This window comes from Onychostoma macrolepis, chromosome 03, assembly GCF_012432095.1.
Source record: "Onychostoma macrolepis isolate SWU-2019 chromosome 03, ASM1243209v1, whole genome shotgun sequence".
In the NCBI taxonomy this organism is placed as follows: domain Eukaryota; kingdom Metazoa; phylum Chordata; class Actinopteri; order Cypriniformes; family Cyprinidae; genus Onychostoma; species Onychostoma macrolepis.
The window spans coordinates 20288998-20313274 of NC_081157.1; the positions used below are offsets into that span (position 1 = coordinate 20288998).

Genomic DNA, 24277 nt, shown 5'->3' on the forward strand with positions numbered 1-24277 from the left:
TGGTGGACAGCGTACAACTCGCACACAACTATAGCAATGGAGGACTGTCAGTCAGCTGCTGTGGGTGGGGCCTAAGCAATGTGATGTCACATTGCTTAGAAAATCAAAACAGCATGCCTAGTCAGACTGATTTGGCTTAATGGGGATTAAAACTAAGGAGTGGGTGGATTTTTATCATTGTTGGGTGGTTGTGTTCATACACTGCCAACACACATTTATGTCCAAACACATTTATATCCTTTTGCATAAAAGGTGCCCTTTAAAGGGACAACAGGCTAATATATCTGCAGCCGACTGTGTACTTAATATTAATAAAACAACAAAAGACAAAGACAAAATCACTCACTGCTTTTGTAGCTTTAATAAGCAACAAAGCAAGCTTCATTCTTACAATGAAGACTATGATTTATTTTACATTAGATTAGTCAATTTCTTTAGTAGACTGTTAGCTGAATATTTTATACGTACATTAAAAAATTTAAGTGCTGTTTGTTTCATTTTAATCTTTTTTCTATTGTATTTGTCCTTTGAGTTTTTTATTGTATCACTGACTGCTTAACTATTTTCTTTAATTATTAGTTAGCCTAGTATTGTGAAATTTTGCTGGTATCTAAAATGTGGATATCATAGCAACCTTATCATATGGCCCACCTAATCATATAGCCCACTCATAATCGTGTTAAATAATCGTGATTACAGTATCGACCAAAATAATCATGATTATGATTTTTGCCATAATTGAGCAGCCCAGCTTTCATAACCAGAGAGAATTTAGTTTTAAAGTAGACATTTCATGCTATCTATAGATATATTTCTCATATCTGTGAGGCAAGTAGCCTATACGCTGAGCTTCGATTAATTTTTGTGCCACGCTCCTGTTCACAGAGGCCGAGACAGCAGAAAGCACATCCTGTTTTTTTTCTTTATTTTACCAAAGCACAACATTTTGCTGATATTGTGTGGACACAAATAAAAGTAGACCCTTTAGAGTTTCGATTGATGTACAGTATTACTCCTATGTGTATGAGCAATATAACTATATCAGAAAAAAAAAATGCCAGTGATCGCACCAGTGTCTCCATGTCATGAAGCATGCTAATTGCTTCTGAACACCGTGCAAACACTTGCTAAATAGCACACATTTATCTAGGTTAATGCTAGCGTGAGCTGTCATGTAAAGCTGCTACTTACAGTACATGTTTTAATTTCAATTGTTAACATAAACAGATGAATAACAGACGAACGTTAGGATTTCCTGCCCAACATAGGCTAATGTAATTACCTCAAGGACCAACCATTAACGATCTGTCTGTCATGAACACGGACAGTTTTTTTCTGTGATTAACAGAGTAATAACATTTTAAACTAAGCGTCTTCTCAACAATAATAGTGATGCTTTCCATTGTAAGCAACACAAACAAACAAATAAACTAATACAAACTCAAAAAAATAAATAAAGTCTTTATATTCTTTTGAGTTTTTAACTCACATTTATAATATTTTACTTGTGACTCAATTTATGAATGAAAACTTTTTCACAAATATACTAGTTTAAAGGTCTCTACAATATGAGACCTTTAAACACATTAGGAGATAGCCCAAAAATATCTTCTGAGGTAAAAGTCCATACCGTAGTACAACCATATCTAAGATTTTCTATTGGAGGACTTGTTAAAACACAGGTGTACTCCCAACCCTGGCTTCCAGATCATCAGTACAGGACAAACAGCAAACATGAACTTCTGTGAACTGAAAAATGCTGAACAAACTCACTTCTGCCAGTAAATTAAAGCTGATGCTATACATTATATGAGAAGAGGCAGACTTTATTTACTCAACATCACATTTTGTTTCAAACCCATTTGACTTTATTTCTTCTGTGGAGCACAACAGGTTAATTTTTACAGCATATCCTCATCTATATTTCTAATATAATGTCTAATAAAGCATTAAAATGAAAGTCAAATGGGGTTGGAATATCATAAGGTTGAGAAAACGATGACAGAAAGTTTAATTTTTGGTGAACTCTTCCTTGAATGTCACATTTACCATTATTCAGTGTCAGGAAGGTGTGAAATGGTTGGAAAGGTCCAAAGCATTCATGAATTATAAGAGTTTAAGTTTGGATAGTGCACTTTCATGTATATGTTCAAAAATGGGGGGTGACAGTTAAGAGGTTAAATAGCGAACAAGGAAGCGAAAGTCATTCTCTAATCAGCTAAAGGTCAAAGTATCTGCAATGAATAAATTTTAAAAAAGGTTTCCACTTAATCTTATCCATCTTATCGCAGCCAGCAAAACATGAAGCTGTTCGACAGAGGGTCATTCACAGCACATGGTGTGAAGCATGTGCACTCTTTCTTCATTTTTCAGTGCAAATCCTTCCCCCACCCCTTCGCTCCGGTCCATCCATCTGTTGCTACTCACAGGCAGTGTGAGGATAATTATGGAGACGTACAGGAGGAAAAATCAACAGGAGTTGGATAAGGCCTATCAGATATTTGCAATGCAAACAGCCGGAGCATGGTGTGCTTCTGACCCCTCAGGATTCAGGTCACTGGCAATCATTTACTAGACTGTAGCCAAAAAGTACTTCTACAGGACATTCGGAGTGCAATTAGTGATCTGTCATCTGTGTGTTATGTAAAAGATGGGTTCCACATAAACACTTGATAGTCGCAATGTATTTGATTATGTCTATATCTATAGATAAGATTGCATTTTACATACAAGTTACACACACTCTCAGAAATAAAGGTACAAAAGCTATCACTGGGGCGGTACCTTTTCAAAAGGTACACTTTTGTACCTATTAGGTTCAAATATGTACACTTTAAGTACTAATATGTACCTTTAAGGTACCAAAATGGACCCTTTAGGTACAAACATGTACCTTTTGAAAAGGTACCGCCCCAGTGATAGCTTTTGTAACTTTATTTCTGAGAGTGCATATATACATGAATACACACACACAAACAACTTTTCTTGTGTGTATATATTGCTTAAAATCCAAAGCTAAATTTAGTATCAGATATAAATTCTAGGTATAATTAATAAAGAATCCTGTCTCTTTGTGCTTACTTTACTGTGGTAACAGATCAGTGCTAACAAGCCGTATTTAACTCTCTTCCTCAACAGTCCATGAAGCCTCTCAAGGTGAATCAACACACATGCTACCAAACATGTAAGCTACCACACTGCAGTCATGTCCCAGTTAACAGATGGCTGCCATTGAAGCAGTCTTGTTAGATATGGAGATTTCGGTGATGGATCAACATGCATAGCACACGTCTACAGACCTGTGCTATGGGCAACTGCTGTATGTGGGGATGTGCGGTATTTTTAGCATTTACAGGCACTAGCCTTTTTCCGCCACCCACCAAAAGAAAAGAACAAATTAACTTCTCTTCCGAGTCAACATATCTGAGTTTGCATAGGAGGAAATAGCCCAAAAAATCCTGTTGAAAATCTTTTATTTCTAAGCACCATATTGACATGTTGGACTGTAATGAGAATTTGGGTATTTGTTGCCATATAAATAGTCATTTGACCCTGAGAAATATTATTTTTCACACTGCATATATGGTGAAAGCTATCAGGGTTGTTTGCTGAAATGACATTAAGCAAACTGACTATGCAAACAGCTCCATGACTTTAAATATTTGAGCTATAATACATGGTTAGTTTTTAAAACCAGAAAGTAAACCATCTCAGCATACAGCATATATGCAATCCATGCAATATAAGACATTGGCTCAGTTTAGGACTAGATAAGTCATAATTTTGTTATAATATAATACTGTTTTGATGTGCAATAGTTGCTTTTTATAATTTTTCACAGTGTTGCACAGAGTTAGGGTTAGCTTGACGTGCAAGCATCATAATATTTATTAATTATAATAACAGTACATGGAACTCACTATAATTAAAAACAAATACAAAAATATACTGTCCCAATTATTTTATTCAGATAATAACAAATGTGATTTCAGCTATATTTTGACCACTGAACTAGGAAATGTTCCTGGTTTCCATTTCAGAAATCTGGCCACCTTAGCTCACTTGCACCTTAATCGGCTTGTTTTTAAAGAGCCTGTAGCAGGTATCAGGGCTTTCAGTGAATAGCACAACTCTATGGAATTGGCCAGAAAGAACAAGGTAATTACTTTGAGTGTCAATCTATCTTTGGTCTTGTTTGACTGCTTTAGAAACAGCCAGCCACTTTTAGCCCCCTAGTGACACATAATGGGCACAGCACTCCTACTGCCCTTGTTTAAAGGTGAAGTGTACAATTTTCCATGCTAAAATACTTTCTTATATGCCAACTTAATATGCAGAGACAAATATAGGCCCTTTGTAGGTTATTTCTCAGTAAAGACAGTGGTGTCAAAACAAAAGCACTATTTCAGCATCTTAACTTTAAGCTCGACTGTTGTGTTTGGGGCGGGACTATCTGTTTGTCTAACCAATGATATGCAGGGTGTACGTTCAGCAATCCTGGCTGAAAATATTATTTTTGATGCTGAAGGAATGGTTTACACACCCTCAGGCCTCCAAGATTTTGAGAAATGTATCATTACATCACTTGCTCACCATTGGATCCTCTGTAGTGAATGGGTGCCGTCAGAATCAGAGTCCAAAGGTCTGACAAAACATCACAATAATTCACAAATAATCCACATGACTGAAGTCTATCATTTAACATTGTGTGTATCAAAAAGCTGTGTTGTCTTGTCTGAATCAGGTGAGAAATATACATAGATGAAGCACCATTTACAAGCGAAAATAGTCAAAAACAGTTCTAAACAAATATGTCAATGGATTTTGATGTGTGAGAAAGTGTTATTATGAATAGGTATTTTGGCCAAAACCGAAGGTTTAAAGTTAAAATACCTAATGATGGATTTGTTTCTTACAAACATGCTGCTCTTCACTTCACAAGACATTAACTGATGGACTGGAGTGGTGTGGATTACTTGTGGATTATTGTGATGTTTTTATCAGCTGTTTAGACTCTCATTCTGACGGCACCCATTCACTGCAGACTAGCCTGTAGATTTAACCTTGGTCATGTTGTTGCTGCTGCTCTTTTCTTCTCAAGATTGTGCTGGCATACCAGAATTATACTAAAAAAGGAAGTTTTACAGATTATATTAGAATTTCATCAAGGTGACCAGGTATCCAGTTTTTTTTTTTTTCAGGACAGTCCTGTAAACAAGATGCTTATCTTGTGTCCTGACATATATTATGTACACTTTACTCTTCTAGGAGCAGTTCATATAAGTCAGAAATACAATATAAGGTTGTGGAAGCAGGCAAAATAAATGAAGGTGAAAGCTGATCAGTAGTTTTAGATGCACAGGAAAAGGTAAACCCAGGCAACAGCATGGTAACCAGCGCTGTCACCGCAGACTGATGAGACACAGGGAAACAGAATTAGTTGAGACAAGAGACCTGACACACTCCTGAGAATGAAATCACACACACGCACTGCAGCGACCAGCTCCCCGGCGGGAGTTGTGTTGATATTGCAGTCAGAGGCTCAGTGGCTGGAGTTGCCAGCAAAATCAGAGAACTAAAACGACAGTGTGTAGCGCTCCAAAAAATGATGCAGCACTTTTAGAGGACATAGTTTTTCCTCTTCCAAAATGTTTCAGCAGTGCAGTGCTTCTCAAGAAGCTGAACTGAAAATCTCCTACAGGGTATTTGTCTTCAGTTTTGACTTGACATGAATGAAATCTGTGAAATCCTGGCATAAAATATATATAAAACAACAAGTTTCTGAACTGTTGTATTGATACAGGATTTATACAGGATATATATATACCTGTATATATATATATATATACTGTATCTCACCACTTTTTCATCTTCAAAACAAAACTTGATTTTCTCAGAACGTGTTTAATGTTCTTTAAACGACTCAGTCAATCGGCTGATACACAGTCACAGTAATTGATTGTTAGTGCCCACATTAGATTTTATGGGTCATTTAATAAGTGTAATATTGTCATAACAGAGTGCTGTGATTGTCAAATTTTGGTGCAAGATATGTCAAGCTATGGACAATACAAAAATAAAATGCAATTCTGTGCTGTTGGTCTGAGGAGTTTTTGCACAATAGAAATCGAGTCATTATTTTAAGCTTTGAGACTATTTAGATTCAAACCAGCTCCTGTAGTTCAGTCGGATTATTTAGGTAATTGGATGAGTTAAGAGTTTGTCCTGGTGACTTCCCTATTTTCACTGTAAACACTGGTTAAAAATACTCAGTGCAAGCACAATATTACACGGGTTGACCGAAGAATACACTACGAGTGTCACGTGTGTTTTCCTGTTTAGTTCTGTTTTGCCCTTATTTGGTTATTTTCCTGTTCTTGTTAAATTGATTGATTATTCCATGCACCTGTTTTGTAAATCAGCCTGTGTATATTAGTTCCTGTTTGTCCTTGGTTCTCTGTCCTGTCTGACGTTATTTGAAGAGGTTGTGTTTTTGCGGTCTGTGTAGATTTATTAAAAGACTCATTTGCAGAGTCCTTTTGACTCTTTCATGCTCTATTGAGCTTCAAGCCCCAACAACCCGTGACAGAAGACAGGACCGTAAAGACGGATAATGGAGATCGCGGCGAGCTTTGCCGTCCTGGCCCACCGAGATCTCCCGCTGTTGGAGTTTGCGGGAGAGTTCAGCGGGCTCGCCATGTGGACGGGGCTCGATGACACAACGCTCAACTCTCTGTTCTGGATCGGGGCCAACTGCCATCGCCCCATGGACCTCCCAGACACCACCGGACTCAGCTGGAGGGAAGGGATTCTCTGGTGTCTGGAGAGTGTCCAGCCCGGATCCAGAACCAGCCCACCATCCAGACCGTCAGCTGTTCCACAGTCAAGTCTGTCAGCTGCCTCTGACTCAAGCCCGCCGCCATCCATGGCTCACTCAAACCCGCCGTCCATAAGGGGATGTCATTGGCTCCAGCCCCAGAGCTCGCTCCTCAAGCGCCCGCTCCTCCAGAGAATTTTGAGGGGAGGGGGGAGGGGGGGGCATATATCCATGGCCATAGTGGCCGGGCCAAGGGCCAAGGCCACAGAGGCGGATCCGCCATGGCCTCCTGAGTCTCCTGATCCGCCATGGCCTCCCGAGTCTCCTGTGCCCACCCCCCCTGGGCAATCTGTCACGTGTGTGTTCCTGTTTAGTTCCGCTTTGTCCTTATTTGGTTATTTTCCTGTTCTTGTTAAGTTGATTATTCCATGCACCTGTTTTGTTAATCAGCCTGTGTATATTAGGCCCTGTTTACACTGTCAGTTAAATGTGACCCAATTCCGATTTTTTTGCTCATATGTGACACAGATCGGATCTGTTCTATGGACGGTGTAAACAGGAAAAAAATCGCATGCATTCGGATATAGCGAGATCGGTTTCAGGCCTCATTCATATGTGGAAATAAATCGGATATAAATCGAATGTGTGCCAATGCGACTGTCATGTAAACAGGCAGATCGGATTTTCTTAGGCATCGCGTTTTGTATGTCATTAAAACTGTGACAATTTGGTACTTCTCAGCGGTTTAATGACATTATGGGACCCATGCTGGCAAAATGAGTGTAAATGCGCACGGGCTATTTTGAGCTACAGGCAAAAAAAAATAAAAATTAGTCTAGAAAGTCTATAAAGAATTAGTCTAATTTGAGGTTTTCACAAAAATTAGTTCATTAAGCCCCCGTTTAGCTATCCCAATGCTCCAAATAGTAATTAAACATCTAAAAGTATCTTTAATTGTATATTTTCTGAGAGGATTACCTTTTCTCCGCTCGCTTCTCGCGCTGTCATCTGAAGAGCGCGCATAACGGCGCTTCTGACGGCGCGCGATCCCGATAAATACACAGAATTACATTATTCCCGCTAACATAATCTGTTCTGTCTGAAGTGAACGCTTGGGGAACTGATGCGGAAAAACATCTGATGTGTAACTTTATATGATTTGTGCATTACAGTAGGCCGTCTGACTCAATGTTATCTATCAATAGCCTAAAAGAAAAGAGGGAATCACTCGTAGCACTTCATTTAACTGCTTTTGTAGTTTTAATAATCAATTTATTTGTAATGAACACACTGAAGTGATTTTTACATTTGATGATTTGTTTTTTGTAGGCTATATGAATGCTTTTGTTTAGATGTAAAATGATAAAGGTAATGCATTATTTGTTTCTTTCTAGGCTATTTGTTCCTATATTTTTTTTTCTTTTCTTTTTTTTTTTTTTGCGTCTGTTCTTATTTATAATAGGAAAGATCAAATAAAAAACAGCTATATTGTGATTATTAATATAGTAGCCTAATTATTAATAAGAAAAGAACTGGAGGAAAACTTTAATCTTTCTCATAATCAACCTTGCTGACTCTATATTGACTTTAAACGGGTGTAGCAGTCTTTTTTTTTTTTTTTTTTCAGATTCCAAAAAAATCATACATCATTTTGAAGGTCTTTTAATGAAGGTCTTTTAATTTTCAAATTTGCTCGACTCGTTTTGTCAGCACAGGTCACATTATTCTCAGGAGGAAGCACGTGTGGAGGCGCTAAATGACAACAACGCATGCGGGATGTTTCAGATAGTATGAATCGGATATGGGTCACAATTGACCTATCGGTAAGCCCCGCCCTCCTTAGTTACTGTTGCTCCCTCGGACAAACAAACGGAGTTGCACACTGTCTTACAATGACAGCTACAGTGTGAAAACATTGTCCCACGATGTTTTTGCACAATTGTGGACACAGAAGGCCACCAAATGGGAATTAAATATTCGATGGAGGGATTTATAAAATATTTTTTACTCGGTAACGTAACTCGAAGCAAGGGTTTATAGACAATGTAAGCGGGAGAAGTCTCATATTACAGTCGGTCATCACGATCGCGGATGACAACATGCAGGATCAACACTGTTCATGTATCGCAGGGTACGATTCAATTAATGTACATTTAACCAGTTTAATATGGAGAGGCACTGAAATGTAGACCTTCGTTTATGTGTTTTTGACCTACACTGTACAAGACGCGAGAACTGATACTCGACTGCCATTGGCTAGTCTGCGTTCGAGGGGAGGGGCTTACCGATAGGTCAATTGAAAGAACGTGTAAACGGACAGCCAAAAAAAATCGGATATAGGCAACAAATCGGAATTGAGCAAGAGTGTAAACGAGGCCTTGGTTCCTCGGTTCTCTGTCCTGTCTGACGTTAGTTAAAGAGGCTGTGTTTTCGTGGTCTGTGTAGATTTATTAAAAGACTCTGTTCATTTGCATACCTGACTCCTTCATGCTCTATTGAGCTTCAAGCCCCAACAACCCGTGACAACGAGGCAGAGACACTTCGTTTTGTTTCTTATGATCTTAAAAAATCTGGCTGAATACTTTAAATGGTGAAATACTATGCAAAACTGCAATCTAGACAAAGACGTAGAAGTTCAAATATAAAATTGTAATTTTTCGAAAATTCATGTTCCAAAATTATTTTGGTCACTACACCATTCCCATACCACCATTTGTGTTATATCATAGGTTTGATGACTTTTCACTATATTTATACTTTATAATTTACTCACCCTCAGGCCATCCAAGATATAGAAATTTAGCCTTACATTATTGGTGGTTCAAGTTAAAACATCATTAACTGATGATTTGGAGTCATGTGGATTATTGTGCTGTTTTTATCAGCTGTTTGGACTCTCATTCTGACGGCACCCATTCACTGCAGAGCATTCACTGGTGAGCAAATGATGTAATGATAAATTTCTCCAAATCTCCTCTGATGAAAAACAAACTCATCTACATTTTGGATGGCCTGATTCAATTTTAAATTTTGGCCAAACTATTCCTTTACAGAAAATATTTGGTATATGTGACACTCAAAAGCTTTAGTCTCTTATTAGTCTCTCAAAATATCAATATAAAAGTTATCTTCTTTAGGATCTCAATGCACACAATTCCACATTTCAAAACATTTCCTGTAGTTTCCAGTTGTACATCAGCAAGGTCATGGTAATATTATCACAGACAAATCCCTCAGGCCCCAAAAATAGCACAAATGAACACTAAAGCTTAAGCTAAACTCGTTATTCGCTAATAGTGTACACAGACCACATTAGCACCGCCTAGCATCACATTACCGTACTTAGGTTGTGTCATAGAGGAAAGCTGACCCTAATACGTTACTACACCATGTCTGTGGGTCAGAATGGACAATCTCCTTTTCATGTGGCTATTATTCACCTGTTCTTAGCGCTTAGCTTTCCCTTGATTAGAACTACTATTTATATAGCTCCAAATCCTTAGGCTCCGCCCACCTGCGTCCGCAAATTCAGCCGAGCTCATCCTGTTTGCCAGTTAACCTCTGCAGCCTGGCTAGATTGGAATGCTTGCTAATTGCATGTGAGTATTTACTATTGTTTGCTGAGGACAAAGAATACCAGTGAAGGATTAGCTATATTTTCACAATTTCTGAAGAAACTGAGCAGTGTTCCAAAGCTAAACCGACCAGCCAGTGTCTCAAAGCTCTCTGTTTAAGATGGAGACACTGTTCCTGCTCCCTCAGCTGTTATTTTGTTGTATATTTCTATGTCATGGGAGTTCATTAGCAGAGCGCAAGAGCACAGGCCAGAGAACATGAGGAGATCCAGAACGACTGAACCCTCAGGAGCGCCGCACACCGCAGGGAACCTGAGAGTCGATATCAGCTCTCAGCACAGACAAAGGCAGGAAAGGAAGGAGAGAGTCTTGTCTGCTCACCATGCAGACTTGAGTAGTAGTAGATTCCCCAATGAGTTCATTACCTCTTCAACACAACAGGCAATAATAAAGTTTACTCTACTCTACTGCTCTTCGAGAGGTAGCACTCACTCTCACTTCTGCATGGTTTTTGAAATTGTCTAATACATATATACAGACTAGAGAAATACATCAAGATTAAAGGGCCGTTTACTCCAAGAATGATAACTATATTAGCGGCCACACCTAAGCATGACAACATTTTGTTTATTTTGAGTGCACTTATGTCATCTGCTGCTTTAGATGCTCGAGGTGGATTCTGATTGGCTGTCAATGTTTTTATTGTTCATCTGCTGGAGAAAATCGTTCTGGAAGTGATTCCAGCGAAATCTTTCCTCTGTGTCATTATTGTAGGCTATTTGTGCAGACTTCATTGTCATAGAGTTAGAACAATTATTAAAACTTTAATTAAAGTTACCATTATAGTTATCGTCGTTATGGAAGCTTGTTTCCGCCAAGGGATAAAGAAATAAAAAAACTTAATTATGACTTTATCTCACAATGCAGATTTTTTTCCCCTTACAACTCACAACTAACGTTAAACATTAATGTTATTTCACAGTTCGAACATTTTTTCCCTCGCAATTATGATGCTTTTTTTTTTCTTTGAATTTTGAGCTATAAACTCAGAATTACGAGAAAACTTCTAATTGCGAGTTTATAAGAAAATTCTGAACTGAGATACTCGAAGATAATAAAATATCTTATATAATAAAATAGCTGAGATAATAAAATTTATTTATTTATTGTGGTAACAGAAAAAACTTAAAAAAAAAAAAAAAAACGAGATGTAGGCTCAGAATTCTGAGAAAAAAGTCATAGATGTGAGATATAAACTATAATCATATCTTGTAATTTGGACTTTTTTCTCACAATTGGATAAATAAATGTGAATTGTGAAATATAAACAGATATATAAACTGATAACCTTTTTAATTAATTTTTACATTCTATTGCGGCATTCAATAAAGAACCACATTTCTTTGAAACAGAAATCTTTTGTAACATCATAAATGTCTGTTACTGTCACTTTTGATCATTTTAATGCATTCTTGCTGAATAAAAAATATTAATTTCTTTCAGAAAAATATCTTACTGGACCTAAATTTTGAACAGTATACTGTGTATACTCTTACTACTTCTGCCAAACAGCCATATGCCATTAAAACAACAATGTAGCACACTATGGTTTCAAACGTTTATCTTAATATAATGTGTGTTGTTTCACATACTAAAATAGGACATAGTATTTTCAGCACAGTACAGCTAGTAGTATGCTAATATTCTAATATTCTGAACATAGCCTGTGTCTGAATATGCAAACTTCCTTGCTTCATGCAAAAAGCAATATGTCAAATTAAACACGTACATGCAGCACATGCTTCAATAATGGACAAGAAATCAGTATATGCAGTACTATGAAAGTATGGGAATTTGAGATTTTCAGATTAGCATACTACCGTACTAATCTTACTGTTTCTGCAATATGCTGTATAATACACTGCGTACATTTTCTTTATGCACAGAATAGCCTAGGTTAGCCAAAATGTACCTAATTTAAAACATAAAATTAAATATTATTAAAGATAGAAAATGGCATAATAATGTATCAATTAGTATACATTCTAGATTTAACTGCCACCTTTTGCACTCAACTTTTCTACAGCTGTCACAAACAGAATCAATTAAAGTCAAGCAGGTAAAAGTAGACTTAAAGTTAGCAGCAAGACACCTCCTGACAACTGCTTGTCCAGCAGAAACTTTTCCACAAGACTCCTCATATTTAATTCAGAGCGACCTCAAGGAAGAGTCAGGCCTGTCTGCTGACAAATCTAAAGCTTCTGGAATATGAGCCGCAGCCATATACGCCCACACAGACAGGCACACATACACAATTGTGCTGCGATTCAAAGCGAGCTTCCCTCCGCATCCCATGGGGTCTGATTCTCCTCCATGTGTCAAATGGCAGGATTTCATCGTGTTGTCTGATTATGAAAAGGCAACCGGCATTTAAGGCCACTTCAGATCTGATGGTAAGACAAAGGAAGGACGGTGGCAGACTAATCGGATGTCTTGCAATCACACAGCAGTGTCAAAACTGCTTTTGTTTTGATTTTGTCACACTTTTTGCCTCTTTTGAGCTTTTGTGATGTGCGACCTCAGAAAAAAGCATCACATCTGTTAGCAGTCAAATCAAACGCACAGAAGTGAAACACAAATCGTTTTCTGTACGCCTGGAGTATGAGTCATCACAGCAACGCTTCAAAAGCACAATTGTATTTTCTATTTCGGTCATTGCGACAAATTACCAAACAGGGAAAATGTAAATGAACTGTTAATAAGAACTAATCAGAGGACAGCAGAGAAGAATAATGTGTGTAATTAGGAAATTAATCATTCGGAGGCTCATTCTGAGGCTTTTTGTGTAAATTAGCAAGGGAAGGATTGTTGCAAGGAAATCAGGACAAACTATTTTCAATGTTGTCCCAATAAGACCCACTTTTTTAAACACTGTCTGAAAAAAGGTATAAAACTGTCACTGGGTCGGTATCCTTTCAAAAGGTACAATTTAGGTCCTAATGTACTTTAAAAGTACTAATATGTACCTTTAAAGAGATAGTTCACCCAGAAATTTAAATGAACCCATGAATTACTCAAGCCATCCTATAGGTGTATATGACTTTTTTCTTTCAGTTGAATACATTCAGAGTTATATTAAAAAATGTCTTTGCTCTTCCATGCTTTATAATGGTAGTGAATGGTGGTTGAGATTTTGAAGACCAAAAATGATTAGTTCTTATTAAAGGGGTCATATGATGCGATTTCTTGTTTTCCTTTTCTTTAGTGTGTTATGTAGCTGTTTGTGCATGTATACGATCTGCAGAGTTACAAAGCTCAAAGTCTCCCACAAAAGGATTTATTCTATCTAAAAGAGAAGGCTAATCCAGACTAAAACACCTCATTTAAACACGCCCCCAAATGTCTACGTCACGATGTGGAAATATTTGCGTAATGTCGATATTTGCGTAATGTCGCCCAAAGGTGCACGCAACCGTTTCAGGAACCGCAGTAGTGTTGATGCAGTCATGTCATGGAGACGCTGTGTGCAGTTAGGAATCATTGGTTAATATTTGTTTACAACAGAACAGCACAACCCAAATGTTCGAATTTGATGGACGACAGTTACGTGAACCTAGGAGAGTACAAGGCTGGATGTGCACGAAGGCTATTTCTAAAAAAAAAAATTTGACAATCTGGCGCTTCTGAATCAGCGACTGTAAGTGTTTTGTTACTTTGTTACTTTTGTTACTTACAAGCCCCTCTCAGGCTTGAACTGATGGTAAAACTAAGGACATTATTAATTGTCTTTATATTTACTTTGAAAGCTGAAGCTCGCGACTATGGTAAGGGGTGTTACATTTACGACGCATGCTTGTCAGAATGCACAGTTGGCCAATCAGAGCAGACTGCACTTAGAGGAATAGAGGAATTACAATAATGTACAGTATTTGAAAAATAATGTGTTTTTTGAACATTAAAGCATGTCAACATATTCTGTTACACCAAATGCACAAAATAATGACCTTTAAAATAGCATCATATGACCCCTTTAGCAGTTCATTTACATTTTCCCGGTTTGGTAATTTTCCATGTTTGGTAATATGGACTACTTTTATGACATTTTTATAGTGCATTTTGGAGCTTGACATTAATTAGCATGTATTTGTGTTGTTTGGAAAAGAGCAGCTTGGACATAATTCCTAATGTCTCATTTTGTATTTTATGGAAGAAATAAAAATATATACTACCATTCAAAAGTTTGGGGTTATTAAGTTTTTTAAAGAAATTAATACTTTTATTCAGCAATGATATATTAAACTGCTTAAAAGTGGCAGTAAAGACCACTATTAATCACCACTTTTAAGTCATAATGTCTAAATTAAATATATTTATAATGTAATAGTTTTTGATTGATGTATGTATGATTAATTAATGTATGATTTATAACATAAATCAAAAGCTTTCTATTTCAAATAAATTATGTTGTTTTGAGCTTTCTATTCATCAAAGAATCATGAAAAAAAACATGTATCACAGTTTCCATAAAAATATGAAGCAGCACAACTGATAATAATCAGAAACATTTCTTGCGCAAATCAGTATATTAGAATGATTTCTGAAGGATCATGTGACACTGAAGACTGGAGTAATGATGCTCACAGGCATAACATTTTTAAATATATTAAATTTGAAAACACTTATTTTAAATTGTAATACATTTCACAATATTACTGTTTTTACTCTATTTTGATCAAATAAATGCAGCCTTGGTGAACGTAAGAGATTTTTCTCAAAAACATTAAAATAGGAGTAAGATATGTCAGTATGCAAATTATGACAATTTGTGACAATCTTTTTAACTTGTATTGAACCCAGAACATTCCTTTAACAAAAGGTCAGTGGTGTTTGCTTTCTTTGTGTTGGGACAGTGGCGGTGTGGACTAACAGACGCAGGTGCTGGTCGGTATGTCTGTCGAGAGGCCCAGTTCAGTCATGGCTGAGCTAATCACTCTGTCGCAGCCTTCTGGCACCGTTATGAGTCATAGAGCCTCTAAAAATCGGACCAATCACAGCACACCGACAGGAGAATCTCTCGCACTTACTCAGCGACGTGCTTCTGTTTGGCCGCTGTCCAAGGTGCTGAAAACACTAACGGTGAAAGCCAGAACAATGCTGACGTAGACACAGAAAGCTCACCATCACACATGACATTAACTCAGGTGGAAAATAAGAACCTGTGCTGTGCTTATTTCCAACATACATGCAAACTAGTCGGATATCAAGTTTGGGGTTAAAGGTAGGCTCACTTATGGCTTATGATAATTAATAATAAAGGCAGGTAGTCGGTCAGATTTTCTTGATCTATTTTCCCTTAAGAGAAAAATGTTTTAAAATGTTTTATATGCTCAAAAATATTTTATATTAAAATTGTGATAAATTAAAAAATACAAATAAATATTAAAATAAAATACACTGCCATTCAAAATTTAGAGTTTGAATGATTTTGAAAGACGTATCTTATGCTCACCAAGGCTGCATTTATCTTATCAAATAGACAGTAAAACCAACAATATTGTGAAATATTATTACAAGTAAAATAGCTGTTTTCTATTTGAATATATTTTCAAATATAATTTATTCCTGTGATGTCAAAGCTGAATTTTCAGCATCATTTCTCCAGTCTTCAAGTTCAGTGTCACATCATCCTTCAGAAATCAGTCTAATATGATTTGCTGTTCAGGAAACATTTATTATTATTATTATCAGTGTTGGAAACAGTAGTGCTGATTCAAATTTTTGTGGAAACTGAGGACAAATGTATTTTTTCAGTATTCTTATTAAGTGAATAGTTCCCCTAAAACTGATTTTATTTATTTATTTATTTATTATTAGGTTTCTAAACCCATTTTATGTATTTTTTTTTCTTTGGGACATAAAAATTTGATGAATCTTTTCCATAACTGCCTCAAAAAAACAAAAAAAAAACAAAAGCACAATATTTCAAGTTATCTTAAGACATACAATTTAAGTAATTTACTAAAAAGCTTCCCCTCTGTTTAATCTTTTGAAAACGCTCAAAAATAATTGATGTGTTTTCCACATAAATCTAATGCAGGTTTGAAGTGACAGGAGGGTGAGCAAGTAACGACCAAATTTTCTAGCTAAATTATTCCTTTAACAGGGCTCTGCTACAATTACCAGGACTCTTATGAGACACAAATAAACTTGTGATATGCCATATGAAATGAATCCTGAAATGTGCAAACAGATGCTAATAGTGTCGAGCTACAGTGGTCAGTGATCTCTGAAGGACCGTCTCTGACACATGGTTAATGAAGCATGTGTTTTCATTCCTCTGGAGATCAGAGGAGCTCATCTAACACACACACACACACACACACACACACACACACGGTCTCTCTCAGCTTCTAGCTCACTCACTATGTAAAATTCAAAGCAGGTGAGCAGAAGGCCCCACAGCAAACGTGTTTACCCAGCCTGTGACGCACATCAGAGCGAGAGAGAGAGAGCAGGATGGTGTTGATGGAATGAGGAGGAGGAGACAAATGGGAATAGGAAAGAGAAAGAGAGAGATGCTGTGAAAGCCAACACACTGATCCATGAAACAGGATACAGAGAGCACAGGTGCTGAGTTACAGTGATAAATTAAACACAGTTTCCTGATGCACCTGTCCCTCATTTCCAAAAATATTTACGTTCTTGTTTTCACGTCTCTGTATATCTTGTGCATCTGTGCATTACATTAGATTATACCATGGGGCTGTTGAATGCTTGAATCTGATTGGCTGACAAGTGCTCTAAGGTGTGCAATTATTTTCAAGGAGATGTATGGTAAAGTAGTTCTAGGCAGGTCTTGACCACATTCCCATGACCATATCACTTTGCCAAATGATTTCAGTTATTTCAAAAGTCAGCCTAAAACCCACAACGACACTGACCAAGCAAATAAATACAGTAAACAATAGGATAAAAGTGATAAATTACTACCATATACGTAATTTGCCACAAAATTATGTTTTATTATATTTGGAAAGCAGGTCTTTTCCTGCAACCTCTCCCTTAAAACACACACACATATGGTATTACGGACACGCGTTGTCAGCGCTAAGGAGGAGGTTCTCATCTAATATTTTATGGTACATGGCCCCGTCCATTTGCCCCTCAATGCTGTGGAATAAACCTTTTCATGAACTGAGCAAACGTAAAATTACACCATGTAAATTACACCATGCACTCATTTTCTCAGTTGCCATTTCAACTCCCTAGTTTTTTTACGTCTTGCTGTTGGGTTTATTATAAAATGATTATTGTAACACATTTTAGTACTTTTATTGTACTGAAGTATAAAGTATATCAAGTGAAGGAAGTCACAAAATCTCATGTCATTTAAAAAATAAATAAGCCCAGACACCCATAAGCCCATTAAATAAGTCTATTATTATTTAACAATTAAATAATAATGCATTAAATATTTAGAAATATTTTTTAGATTTAATTTAAATTAAATTTTTTTTTTTTTTTTACGTTTTATCTTTAACTGTAGAAGCTGGTAAATACATTCAGCCAATATAGACTTGCTGGTGTAGTTTTGTTACTCTGAATTTACTCTAAATCACTTAATGCACAGGTTTATTTTTGACATCGGCTTGTCTGATAGTTTGTTCCGTCCATTGCTACAGTTATCACTGTTAATCATAGCAATGACTCGTGGAACAATTTAGCGGATTTACTCATGTTTGTCATTCCTGAAACAGTATATGGTAGTATACAGTATACAGTATGGTCCTCTCAGACAAGCAGAACTTTTCTTTAAATTCTGAATGGATTATGTAGAGAAAGGGCGCTCTCCTTATAGCACAGCTGATTTTGACAGTTGACCGGAAATGACTGAGCTGGCTTATCTAAAACCAGGAAGTAACCGTGCATATAGGCCATTATACCTTACATTTCAACCTCAGAGTAAAAAATAAAACTGTACTTTATTTCAACTTATATGTCACAGTTGTGAATTTGTGTCGCACTAAGAAAGATTCAACACAAATACCTTTTTCGTATTACTCTGAGATGGAAACAAGTCCTACTTTTAACCCCTGCCCTTGAAACACATAAGAGCATTTTTTTTTTTTTACAATCTAATCAATTCTAAATATATAAAATGCCCTGACCTGTTTTATTCTTTTTGAGTACCCGTTTCACTTGAAAGTACATTACATTATTAAAGTAAAATAGGTATGCCTTAGCGGTTCACTTGGCGGCCATATTTGTTCTGCCCCCAGGCGTCTGGTGTAGTCATATTAGTGCAGCTCCTGATAGCTTGACAGAGGAAAGACTCATATCTACAGAAATGTTGGCTAACAGCATTCACTATCAGCAGGATTTTTTGTTGTTATTATAACTTATTTCAGCAAGGATGCATTAAATTGAGTCACAGTAAATACATGTATAATGTTACAGAAGATTTCTATTTCAAATCAACGCTGTTATTTTGAAGTTTCTATTCATCAGAGAATCGTGAAATGGTATCATGGTTGCCACAAAAATGTTATGCAGCACAACTGTTTTTTTCATATGATAATTCAAATGATTTCTGAAGCAACATGTAATACTGAAGACTGGAGATTGGCTGCTGAAAACTATTTTACAAAATAGCTAATTAGAAAACAGTTATTTTACACTGTAATAGTATTTCACAATATTACAGTTTTTACTTTACTGCATTTTTGATCAAATAAATGCAGTCTTGGTAAAGCATGAAATTTTGAATAGTTGTACAATACAATCTCATAAAAATGATATCAAACATTTTGCATCTTTCCCTCAAATCACACACACACAGGTGTAGGAAAAAACTGATTCCTCTATCAAAAAGGTGACTTACTTATTTAACTGATAAGTGAGACTTATTTAGTCATATTGAGTACTGCAATTTCTCCCATTAATAAATTGTTTATTCAGTTTACAAAAGTCCCTCTCCTTATACTGTCAACCAAAAACATGTATTCACACTGTTTTATAATGCAGTAGGGTTACAGACTGTTCCAGTCCTGACTGCTCCGTCACAAATGTCATGCTACTGACGGCAGGACTGATTCAACACAATAACTATTTCACCTGTGCGGTGCGTCTACAAGGATTGCTTAACCTCGCTGATAACATCTCTTGTACTCAGAATAGCTCTAAAACACTTCCCAGGTGTGGGACAGAAGTGTACCAAGAGTACTGTTGTTACTCAGATGCTTTCTTGAGAGGTCGAGACCTTTTACATTTCGTTCTCCTACAGGGCAGAATGCAGGAGGTTTGTTAAGGACGTCAGGAAACATATGACTGGTTTTAGAGTCAAACGCATGTTCTGACACGTTTCACTCTAATGAGGACATTCTGTACCTTAGTGTTGATTTCTAAGACAACTACCACTATTATTTTTGCTCATAGTTACGGTTAGGGATTTCCACAAATCCATTAGCCTAGGGGTTCAAACTTTGTTGATTAACCCATCCTGCACCGTTCATGCTACAGACATGAAAGACACCACAAATTATGCCTGTTGTGCTACTACTTTTCTACATGATCAAATTTTGCCATTTTTTTAAAAATGTAATCAATAAATACCGTTTTGTGGCTCTTTAATGTATTGTGACAGATCACTGTAGAGCCTCAGTTCAAGCAGCATGTGAACCATTCGTCTCTTCCTCTTTACTAGTTATAGCATGAAATAAACATGAATGAACATCAGAAGGTACTTTATTTCAACCACGGAAAGACATCAATACACGTAATTTTTCAAGTTTAAGTCAACCAAAGTTAATTGTCCTGTTTTGTTGTGTTTTCTCCCTGTGTTGTGCTCTGTGACTTAGTTTCCTGTCTGTGTCTGACTGTCATTTGGTTCAGGTGTGTCTCATAATTATCCTCATTTGCTTTAGCACTTAAGTCCAGTCAATTACATTAGTCTTCGTCCAGTGTTAATGTGTACGCTGTGTTTCCTTTCTGCCTTCTGTGGATTTACCCATCTTGTGGATTTATTAAAGACTGTTTGAATTATTATTCTTCTTTGGCGCCTTTTGTACACCGCAACCCATGGCATTAATCTACACTCCTGTTTGGTTTGTTTGTCAGGCAAAAATGGCAGATTCAGCATTACGATTGGTCAGATCGCCTGTCAATCAAACCCCCAGTGAAGGGTCAGTTGTTAAAGGTGCTGTATGTAATTTTTTTGACTATACAAAAGCATAAAAACACCATAGTAAATTTGCCAATATTTAGGAAACATGCTAAGTTCACATACTTTTGATTCATACATCAAATTTTAAAATGTGAATTCCGTGTCAGAATGTCTGTTTTTGTCCACTGCCTGTTTAATCAATAGTATTTTGACAGCCTGGGCTGTCAGGTGGAGGAAAACACAGTGTACTGTAACCATGGAAGTGAGCAAACGAACTGGGTCAAAGATTCTACCTGATCTAAAAAGCTTCGGGCATCCAACTAAAAAACTTTATGACCACAGGCATATTAAAACACGGTTAAATAACTCATTAACGTAGAGTGTAAATATTGTCGCCTACCATTGTCAGTTGCACTTGTTCCTGTTGGGTGTCCTCAAACTGGCAACCCATTTGAGTGTCGAGTCTGAGGAGGAGGGGGGCAGCCAACCACCTTGCAACCAACCAGAAAACCCTAGCAACAATATAGCTACATAACAAACCCACTCAGAACACCTTGGCAACCACCTAGCAACGACTTAGAACCACATAGCAACTCTCTGGCAACCACCCCAGTAACATAGCAACAGACTAAAAATTACTCTGAAAACAACAGCATAGCACGTTCCTGGCAACCACATAGAACATCCTAGCAACGCACAAAAAATTATTCAGAAAACCATAGCAACTCCCTGGCAGCTACTCAACACCTAGTAGCCACACAATGCACTTAAAATTACCCAGAAAACCTTAGCAACAGACCAAAACCCTCTCAGAAAGCCTTAGTAATTACCTAGCAACTGCCTGTCAACCAATCAGTACACCCTAGCAACCACATAGCAACACACAAGAAATGATTGTGAACCTTAGCAACTCCATGGCAATCACTCAGAACATCCTAGCAGCATAGCCACTCTCTAGCAACCATATAATGTTATTAAAATTACCCCGAAAACCTTAGCAACAACATAACAACTTCATGGCAACAACTCAGAACACCCTAGTAATTACATCACACACTTAAAATTACTCAGAGGACCTTAGAAACAGCATAACAACTCCATGGCAACAACTCAGAACTCAGAGTTTTGCACAGGCAAGCAACACTTATTTTTCATTAAATGTGAGAATCAACCTGGCTTTTATATTCTATCTTAGTTCTGGTAGTCTGCTTGTGCTCTTAGGGAAGTGTTGTGTACTTTTGACCTGTCAAAATCACGGAGCAGATCTGCTGGAAGTTTAACGTCCCGCGACAGGTTTTGTTCTAGAGAAACGTCTCGACTGCTCTTGTTCTAGTTTTGTGCTCTGCAAGCCCCTCTGTGGTTATAAGCACTGTTCTCCAGGCATTTCCCCAGAGACTGTCAGGATAAATTTAGGGGCGCCTTTGTGAGCCGAGCGAAAAAACATGCTGAGTACACACACACACACACACACACACACTCACTTTCTACCTCTAAATTTGGAGGACTGCAGTGCAGGGATATTAAAAAGCCTGAATCATTACAGCCTTCAGAGGCCTTGATAAATTACAGACACATCACAGGGCGGATGGGTCAATGGATGGGCAGTAATGAGAGGAATAACAAACTGACTTCAAACTCACTTTTACTTCATTAACAGCCCACTGAAACCACACACAGACTAAGCAGAGACAGCAGACGCTTTATACCTTGTTAAAGGAATAGTTCTGGCATCATTTACTCTCCCTCACGTCAATCTGAACCTGTAGGAGTTTGTGGAACACGAAGGGCCCGATCATACACCCAGCTCAATGTTATGCCAGGCGCGATGCAAGTGTTTTTTGCTAGTTTCAGCCCCACGCAGTTATCATTTTCACGTCCAGCACCACGTTGTTTAAATCGCAAATGCACTTGCGCTCATCTGTTCACCCATGGGTCTGAAAACGAGGTGTATTCAGGCGCGTTGTTGGCACGTTGCTATTTTGAGGCAACTGAAAATGATTGTGGCATTGACCAACTAAAACCTGGTCTAAAGTCAATGGCGCAGTATTTTTTTTATTTATTTAAGTGGTATCATGCACCTATATGCGGGTGCACAACGCCTGTACACTCTACTTATTATACACACAGAAACGCGGAGCAGCACACAAACATGCCAAATATTAAAAATTAAAGGATTACAATGTAAATTGTTTATGCTTTAACCTCGCGCATGAGCGGATCCATTTGCTCTCTGGAGACACGTTCAGTCTTTGTCAAATTCCGCCATTTAAAAAGCGCAACTGGCTTTTAAATATAGGGATAATCCAACATGAAGACTTGAACAGAAATCAAAGAAACACAGGGGATGTAACGAGTAGACCCGACAAAACAGAACTGAACAGACAGGACGATTACAAAACACAGGTGCAGGGGATCGTAATTAAACTAAATGAGGAATAATCAATTAACTAAACAAGAAAAGGAAAAAGACCATATAAGGAAACTCAGGAAGAACTCAGGGCAAAACAAGACAACAATGTGACAATTGGACCATGTGCCTGGTGCGCCAACCGTTTTTTAAGTTTTTTCATGCGCTTCAGACTATGCCCTTAGATTGTTAAAATAGGGCCAGAAAAGATATGTTTTGAAGAATGTAAATGAAAATGAGAATTAAAAATGTAGTTTATTTCTGTGATGCAAAGCTGAATTTTCAGCATCATTACTCCAGTCTTCAGTGTCACATAATCCTTCAGAAATTATTTTAATATGATTTGCTGCTCAAGAGGCATTTAGTATTATTATTATTATCATCAACTCTATGCACTATATTTGAAAAATTAAGCTATTAATATTATTATTCTACAGCAGTAGATCTTGAATATCATTTGTGCATATCCAGATGCAGCACACCAGATTTGACATCAGTGCCAAATCTACTCTCACGTGTCTATGAACCAAACACAACATGCCAATTTTTTATATGCAGAAGGGTGAATGACATTTGAGAGATATGTGAGCAAATGAGGACAGACTTTTAATTAATGCATGAACTGTTCCTTTAAGAAATGCCTTTTTATAACCTTTTAAAGAAGCAGCTTTTATTTAAATCAACCTAAATTTTATGTTGCTTTTAGGTGGTGCCTTAAAATAAAATTTGTTAAAATAAATATAATGATGTTGTTAAAGTGACAGTATACACCCAAAAATAAAAAAATCTTTTTAAAATTTACTCACCCTCAAGTTGTTCCAAACCTGTATGTGTTTCTACTGTTGAGCACAAAATAAGATATTTTGTAGAATGTTTGTAAATAAACAGTTAACGGTAGCCAATGAATTCCCATTGAAATTCGATGGCTACCGTCAACAGGTTTGGAACAAGTAGACAGAATTAAAATTTTTGGGTGAACTATCCCTTTAAATATTTCTCCAGTAAGAATATGGGCAACAAATAGACAGCCGTGCAAGCGATGATAAACAAAGCACTGGACGACACTTGAGCTGTTATATGTGTGTATAAATATAGAGATACCAATGCAATGAACAAACCTTTCACACTCTTCTCCCTCACACTCGTGCTCGCAATCCTGGCCAGACACGCTAACACCTCACCTAAATATACAGCACACAAAAGCACATGGTCAGTAGCGGCGCTTCTATGTTTAGATGGCTTTCCTGAGGGAACGGCCTGCGTTGAGCAGGGGAAGGACGTCCCCTCATAGCCCTCATGATCCTAAACTTTACATG

General features: G+C 37.2%; 1 protein-coding gene across 7 annotated transcripts in view; it reads right to left on the reverse strand.

The window, feature by feature from the left end:
* Positions 1-24277, reverse strand: part of tob1a (transducer of ERBB2, 1a) — a 61203-nt gene that overhangs the window by 35130 nt on the left and 1796 nt on the right. For all 7 annotated transcript variants that reach the window (XR_009269791.1, XR_009269789.1, XR_009269788.1 and 4 more), the window contains exon 2: positions 24080-24142. The gene's annotated coding sequence lies outside the window, so the exon portion shown is untranslated. The remainder of the gene's footprint in view (positions 1-24079; positions 24143-24277) is intronic.